Source organism: Sus scrofa, chromosome 5, assembly GCF_054392235.1.
Source record: "Sus scrofa isolate SSC_HxYL_T2T_F1_AM1 chromosome 5, Sscrofa_HxYL_maternal_Yorkshire_Landrace_v2.0, whole genome shotgun sequence".
Taxonomy (NCBI): Eukaryota; Metazoa; Chordata; class Mammalia; order Artiodactyla; family Suidae; genus Sus; species Sus scrofa.
The window spans coordinates 4825691-4833414 of record NC_139387.1 but is presented as its reverse complement, the minus strand read 5'-3'; the positions used below and the strand labels follow the sequence as shown (position 1 = coordinate 4833414).

Genomic DNA, 7724 nt, shown 5'->3' with positions numbered 1-7724 from the left:
GGCAGCTGTAGCTCTAATTAGACCCTTGGCCCGGGAACTTCCATATGCTGCAGGTGCGGCCCTAAAAAAGGCAAAAAAAAAAAGTCTTCATCTCCCACTGCTGCCCCTTTCCTCCCCGTCTTTTTTTTTTTTTTTTCCGTCCTTTTGCTATTTCTTGGGCCGCTCTTGCGACATATGGAGGTTCCCAGGCTAGGGTCTAATCAGAGCTATAGCCGCCGGCCTACACCAGAGCCATAGTAACGCGGGATCCGAGCTGCGTCTGTGACCTACACCACAGCTCACACAGCAATGCCGGATTCTTAACCCACTGAGCGAGACCAGGGATCGAACCCACAACCTCGTGGTTCCTGGTCGGATTCATTAACCATTGTGCTACGGTGGGAACTCCCCCTTTCCTCCTCTTGAAAGCAAACCTCCTTGAAAGAGCGGAAGTCCTCCTCCCCATCTTTCTCCAACCCACCCCCAACCCCCTCCAAGCAGGCTCCTCACACCATGAATTCCCTGACACTGCTCTAAGCTGGCCGTGACCCACCTCCTGAAAGCTGAAATCCAAGGTCAGCCGTCAGACCTCAGCTTCCCGACCTGTCAGCTGCGTCGGGCTCTGCGGTGGGTCTCTTTCTCCTCCTGGCTGCCCCTCCTCGTCTGGCTCCCAGGGCCCTGTGCCACCTCTGACACTGCCTCCTCCCTCTTGGCTGGGTCTTCCTGTCTCCTTGACCTTGAACGTGTCCAGCGTTCGGTCCTGGGACCATGTCTCCTTTTATTAACGTCTTGCTGCCTCAGGGATCCTGTCGGGTAACTTTCAAAGCCCGGAGATGACAGGCCTCCCCCCGGCCTCCTCTGTTGGACCTTAACCCGCTTCCCACTGCCTCCATGATGGTTCCACTTGGAGGTCAAAGCGACCTCTTCTCAAGTTCGGCCCGCCCACCACTGGACGCCGGATATCTTCCTGGCCTCCTTGTCGGTTGGCGGCAGCCTCGTCCTTCAGTGGCTCAGGCCGAGTCTTGTGTTCATTCCTGGGCCCCCCTCTCTCTCACACCCCACCTCCAATCTGTCAGGACATGATATTGGCTCCACCTCCAAAATGACTCCCGAATCTGACCACTCCTCACAACCCCACTGCTTCTGCCTGGTACAAGCCACCTCCATCCTTGCCCCCGGCAGTCTGTTCTCAGCACAGCAGTCGGGAGACTCCTTTAAAAACATTAAGCCACAGAGTTCCTCTTGTGGCGCAGTGGAAACGAATCCGACCAGGAACCATGAGGTTGCGGGTTCGATTCCTGGCCTTGCTCAGTGGGTTAAGGATCCGGCGTGGCCGTGAGCTGTGGTGGTCACAGACGCGCAGCTCGGATCTGGCGTTGAGGTGGCTGTGGCGTAGGCTGGAAGCAATAGCTCCCATTAGACCCCTAGCCTGGGACCCTCCACATGCTGCAGGTGTGGCCCTAAAAGGTCAAAAAACAAAACAAAACAAAAAAACATTAAGCCAGAACCTCTGTTTAAAACTTTGCAAAGGCTCCCACTTTTCACCCGAAATGCAAGCCCAGCTCCTCCTGTATCTACAAGGCCCTGTTTTAATTTGAGCCCCTGTACCTCCTCTGACAGCACGGCCTCCACTCAGCGCCCCCTCCCCGCTTCTTAGCGCCCATCCAACACGCTGTGTGGAGGCCCGAGCAGCCCGTGCGGTGAGGCTGGTATGGAGGAGACCTGAAGTCCCCGCCCGGCAGCTCCAGCTGAGCTCCCAGCAGCGTCATCTGCCAGCCACACGAGGGAGGCCGAGTGGAACCCCCAGCCATCCCAGCGCCCCACGCCGATGCCTCTTGAAGCAGAAACGCCCCCGCTCAGCCCACGGGACTGTCGTAGTAAATGGTTGCTGGTATTTTCAGCCACTCACTTTTGGGGTGGCCTGTTATCCAACAAACAACCTAAATATCGGTCCAGCCGAGGCCTGGGTTTAAAAATGTATTTTAATGACATGAACCCATACATGCATGTATTATACACAAATGCCGAAATGTGCTAACATATGCGTGGTTTGTTTTATTGGCAGTCTTTGTGTTCTGTTTGCCTATTTTGTTTGGCTCCCTTTTCTCCTTCCTACACTTCACTCTCTGTGCCCCAAATGGTGCTGCTTTATTCCCCGGAATAGTCACGTGATCATTTATTAGCCTATGCAGACACCTCTAGAGAGGCTTTTGCTGGGGGGGGGTGATCAATATTATACTCTCTTGTCCATATTTGGCTTTTCTATTGGACAATTCTTTGCGAAAATCCCTCCAAATCCCCTGCAAAACTCCAATTCATTCTTTGAAATAGTTGCATCAAATTGCACCGGGTGGCCCTTGCCTGCCAGTCGGCTGTCCCCAGGGGTGTGTTGAAGCCAGCTCAGACTGGTTCACGAAAGCCTATTGTTGATATTTCAGGAATTTTGTGAGTCAGGGACTAAACACAGCCATTAAAAAAATTAAATTCTCAAAACGTATAATTAAGTACCTACATTATACTGAAAACAAAGATAATCAATACTCCTAACGAAGCACTCCCTAATTATTTCACTCGTACCAAGGCGCCAGGTAATTTACAGCTGCTGTAAAGAACAGCACAACATCTGCGCATCTTTTCTCGAGGCTGTGATCCGGGGGGGTTTAGAGCTGGCCGTGGGGAAAGCACACAGACAAAGCGGCGCACATCACAGCTCAGAGCTGGATGGATTGTTCTGGTGGTGGACGAGGCTGAAGAAACCCTGACACTGATAATACAAACTCAGCTTCAAAGCAGGTCGTGTCTGCCGCTATTGCCGTGTGACGGGCAGAGAAAAAGTGAGGCACTAGGATCGGAAATCTGTTAACTCAGTTCACCGAAGGCACTCAGGCCAGTGACGGATGAGTGATGCTTCAACATAGGCCGCTGTTGTTTCCCTTCATCTGACTCTCTGAAAAGATAAAATCTTGATAAATATCCGTGTTGGACCCTTCCTTGTTCGTGGGTTCCACTATGGTTTGGCTGCTGGTACAAGAGTTTGGCAAAAATCTACAAAAACCTTCTGGGAGAGGAGTTCCCCCGTGGCGCAGGGGCTTAAGCATCCCACCGTGGTGACTTCAGGGGGCCATGGAGGTGCAGGTTTGATCCCTGGCCTGGCGCCGTCGTGGGTTAAAGGATCCAGTGCTTCCGCAGCTGTGGTGTAGGTCGAAGCTGCGGCTTGTATTCAACCCCGGGCTTGAATCCCTAAGCTGCGGGTGTGGCCATTAAAAACAAATTCTGTGAGAATCGGTTGACTACATAAAATTTATCATAAAGGGTGTTGCATATTTTGTTAGTATTACAAATAATACTATTATATTTTTTGTAATAATATGATGACAAATGTGATAACATAACATACTATTATTTGCAATAATGATAACTATGTTACCACAGTTTATAAGAAATATAGGTGTGGACACAGACGCGTGCACTTCTTTCCTGGGGAGTGGGTGTTTTCTCTCTCGGCGTCACCGCACTGAGGCTGTCCTCTTGTTGCTCAGCCTCACGTCATTTCCATTCCCCTGAGGAATGCCATTCCCTCCACGCCACGTCAAGGGGTGTGTGTATTTCTAGTGCTGATATTTTCAGGGTGCTTTCAAGGCCCGTCTTAATCACCCTCCTTTCTAGCATCGCTGCGTGAGGACCTTTCTCGGGACAGCTACTACCCGGAGAGTCGTGGACTGATTTTTTGCCAGTCTGATGTCATGATTTCATCGGCTCCCCTCCCCCCACCAGTATGTGTGACGCTCTTTTCCCACGCTTGTTGCTATTGGACCCCTTCTGTGAATTGCCTCTTGGGGGTCTTCCCCACCCATTGGCTTGTTTACTCTCTTTCTGTCGTTTTCTGCCTGCCTTCTGCAAATGTAAACGCACGCCTTGTGTGTGCTCTCCGTGTTTAAATCTCTCGTTCACCTGTTGACTTGGTGTTATTTTTTGGTCACAGAATAATGAGTTTTTGTCTTCGTACAGGCTTGTCCTTCCTTATGCAGCGGCCGGGGATCGGGTGTGGGTTGGGTACATTTCTCTCCATCGAGCGTGTTCACACAACCCTTTTGACTTTCTTGCTGAATGTTTGCGGTTTAAGTCTGCAGGGTGGGAAAAAAAAAAAAAAAAAAGCACGACCTGAGAGTTGTGAGTTAAGTTTTCTTTGGGGCAAAATGAGGTTCTAGAGCCTGGGAGGCAACATTTCAGATAGCTCTGGGAAAGAAACTGCTCCAAAGAGCGGGTGGTGGGGTTTGGTGGGGAGTTGGGGGGGGGGCGGTCAGTATAGACGTGATTGTGGTAAAGCGAGAGGGCCGTGCAAGGAGCATTCATTCTGCAGAAAGTTAGCTCTAGCCGCGAGGCCCAGACATCACCAGGAAGGATTTCTCTGCTTTCCTAGCTCTTTGGCGATGCAAGAAGGGGGCTCCTAAAATCTGAAAATAACCATCCGAAGGCCTGTTCTGCCAGTTTTCCTAGAGCAGAGAGCGCCTCACTCGTGCTCTCCACCCTGAGCTCCTTCCAGAGGCTGCTGAGGGTCAGCAGCTGCACCAGCTCATGACTCAATCTTCTAGAAGCAGATGGCAAGTGCAAAACGCTAGCTGGCAAGTCTTTAATATGCAGTTTATTTTTACACATGGCTGAAATAGGAGTCCAATTGTATCTTTTATTTTCTTTCTAATGGCCACACCCGAGACATATGGAATTTCCCAGGCCAGGGACTGAATCCCAGCCACAGCTGCGGCAACACCAGATCTTTTAATCCACTGCGCTGGGCTTGGGATCCAACCTGCACCCCCGCAGTGACCCAAGCTGCTGCAGCCAGGTTCTTAACCTCCTGTGCCACAGAGGGAACTCCCAATTTTATTTTTTCCTGATGGGTAGTCATGTAAGGATTATTGGGAAATATTTTTGGTTTAGTGAACTAATAACCATAGTTATATATTAATAATTCCCCATTATATTGAAATGTAACTTTGGTGAGGCTATCATGTATACTCACATGCATTTCTGTATTTGAGTCCATCTCTTCTCATGCCAACGGCGTATTGATTTGATCCTGGCGTCTTTATAATTCCTGGTCATCTGGGGGGTTTTAGGAAGACTATAGACAACGATATTTCTGGGATGAGGTCATTAAGAATGCCTCCTTTATCTTGCTATGTCTCTTTCAGTGGCATTTACCACAGGGAAGCTCTGAAATCATGGAGACACAGATGAAAGCGGTTGGATCCTGAGTCACTGTATGGAGGAAGGTTTCCCTGGAGCATTGCCTGATTGCATCATCTTTGCTTGAGGGGTGAATAACTCTTTGTTTTGAACTCAGCCCAGTCTATCCTGTCCTGATTAATAATTGATGTTGCTGCATTTAAAAGCTAAAATACCCAGCATTAGCTTAGCGGCTGGTGGCTGGTGCCAAGGAAACTAATGCTGGAGACTGGGGGTTGGCAGTGCAGGTTATACATGCTAACACATTTAGTTCAGCCTGCATTAATTTATAGCCAATGGAACTTGTAATGGAAAACGCAAGGTAAGAAAGCAGTGTATTAGAAGTGTGTCTTGGCTGCTGACTACCCTTGACAAGATTTTGCAAGAAAAACATGGATTCAAGAAGGAAGTGGCTTGTTTGTAACCAGAAATGAAGAGAATAAAGAAATTCCAGAAATTAGAGGCTTAGCAAAAATTGGAAAGCCCAAAATAACTTGATAGAGGATTGATAACACTATTGAACAGCAAAGGTGCAAACGAGCTCAGGGCAAAAAGCAGATGAAAAAGGTTCCAATGGACTCAAGGTAGCTGCCATTTATACTGCGAGTGAGCCTTGGGGGCAAAAAGGCAGATAAGCAAGATCAATATCTCAGAGGGCACTTTGGGGTGGAGCTAGGGGACACAGGACCCAGTGGAGACAAATAAATTGGAAGCTTATTAAATTTGTAAGGAAATTGTGCTGTGAAAGCCAAAGCCCGAACTGAAATAAGGCTTGGACTATTCATGACTTGAAACAAGCCTCGGGTCCCCAGTGGCTGATGGGCAGACTGCACCTGAGAGCTTCACAGCCCCCAAGGACACTCTCTTTTCTCGTGTCCATTTCTGGGTGGCCAACAAGGATGATGGGGTGACATAGTCGAGGGCCAGGGAGAACGATGAATAAAGGGCTTCCTCCCAGAGGGGCTTAATCAAAAGAGCTGTGTCCCTGTGGTGGAGGCCTTTGCAGTGTCCCCTCAGCAGGGTTTCGGAACTGCTACGGAGCAGTGACCCTACCTCTGTTCTTTCCATTTCCACGTGGCAGAGTTGACCGCCGTTGTCCTGAGCTGCTCCATCCGTGGACGCTGGGTCTGTAGAGGAAGCCGATAATGTCTTTCAGTTCATGGATCTCCAGACCAAGAGGAGGAAGGTACAAACCCTCCGGAGAGCATCCTGCAGGCTACCTGCTCAAAGATCCGAGATTGCAAGCTGCATTCAGGGACCCATGGCAGCTGGGGAAGATGCGAGTGTGTGACTTGAATATTTGGGGACCACGGAAGACAGCTCTTCCCAGTTCCCCGGTCGTTAGGTGGGTGGCTGATTCCAACCAGTGAAAAATGTGAGTGGAATTGACACCTACTACTTCCAAGCCAAAGCACCGAAGGGCTGGCTGATGAGTTTCCCTTCCACTCTTTCTTTGCCATGGTGACCCTGGAGACCACGAGAGGAGAGGATGGTGGACAGGAGGATGCCTAGATCCCTGAGTGGTCGTGTGGAAGGGAGTTCTCACCAACCCATATTAGACTTTACTGGAATAAGAGATACAATTTTTTTTTTTTTTATGTTTAGCTACTGGGTTATTTTAGATTATTTTGGATTTTCTAACTGTACAATCATATCATCTTGAAAGGAGACGTTTTCATTTCTTTCATTTCCATCCTTATACCTTTTATTCCTTGTCTTTGCCTTAGAGTGCTGCCAGGGTTTCACAGTCAACGCTGGCTGGCTTCAAGTGGCGCTGGCAGGTCTCCTAGGCTTATTTCTGATCTGAATGGAAAGCTTTCAACATTACAAGCATTAAGACTTGTAAGATGTTTCTTCTAAGTTTTTCATGGGTGTCTGTTGTCTGTTTTAAGAAAGGTCCCTTGTCCTCTCAGCTTGTTTGGCATTTTCAAACGTGAATGGGTGTTGACTTTAATTTTAGTTTCCTCTGTGTCTATTGGCGTGATCATAAATTTTCCTCTGTAATATGCTAATGCTGTGGATTATCGTTATTGTTTTCTGATGTTAACCCAGCCTGACACTTCTGGGATACACCTGATTAGGTTGTGCTGGATTTCATTTGCCATCTTCTGATTGAACTTTTCGCATCTGTGCTGATGACTGAGACTGACACGGTCAGGTTTTATTATTGGGGTAATTCTGGCCTCATGTCACGAGCCGAAGCCGCTTTATACTCTCTTATATTCATTTTACACTTGCTTTTCCATTCTCTAGAAGAGCTGGTGTGACATGGGCATTATTTCTCCTTTAAATGTTTCATTGAATTGGCAGGGCCTAGGGTTTTCTTTGTTGGAAAAATTCAATTTATTTAATAATTATAGCATTCTTCAGATTTCTGTTTTTCTAGTGTCAGTTTGGGGAACTTAGAATTTTTTAAAAGAAAATTAACTATTTCTTTTCAATCTTCAAATGTTTCAGGTACAATTTTTCACAGCCACCTCTTATCTTTTTTATGTTTTCTGAATGTGTTGTAGTATCTT

General features: G+C 48.1%; 1 long non-coding RNA gene across 1 annotated transcript; it reads right to left on the bottom strand.

The window, feature by feature from the left end:
• Nucleotides 1–1942: 1942 nt before the first annotated feature.
• Nucleotides 1943–6618, bottom strand: LOC146403087 (uncharacterized). The gene is made up of 3 exons (XR_014845372.1): nucleotides 6259–6618; nucleotides 5000–5193; nucleotides 1943–4103 (listed from the first exon to the last, which is right to left on the bottom strand). It is a non-coding gene; the product is annotated as an uncharacterized LOC146403087 (long non-coding RNA).
• Nucleotides 6619–7724: the final 1106 nt, after the last annotated feature.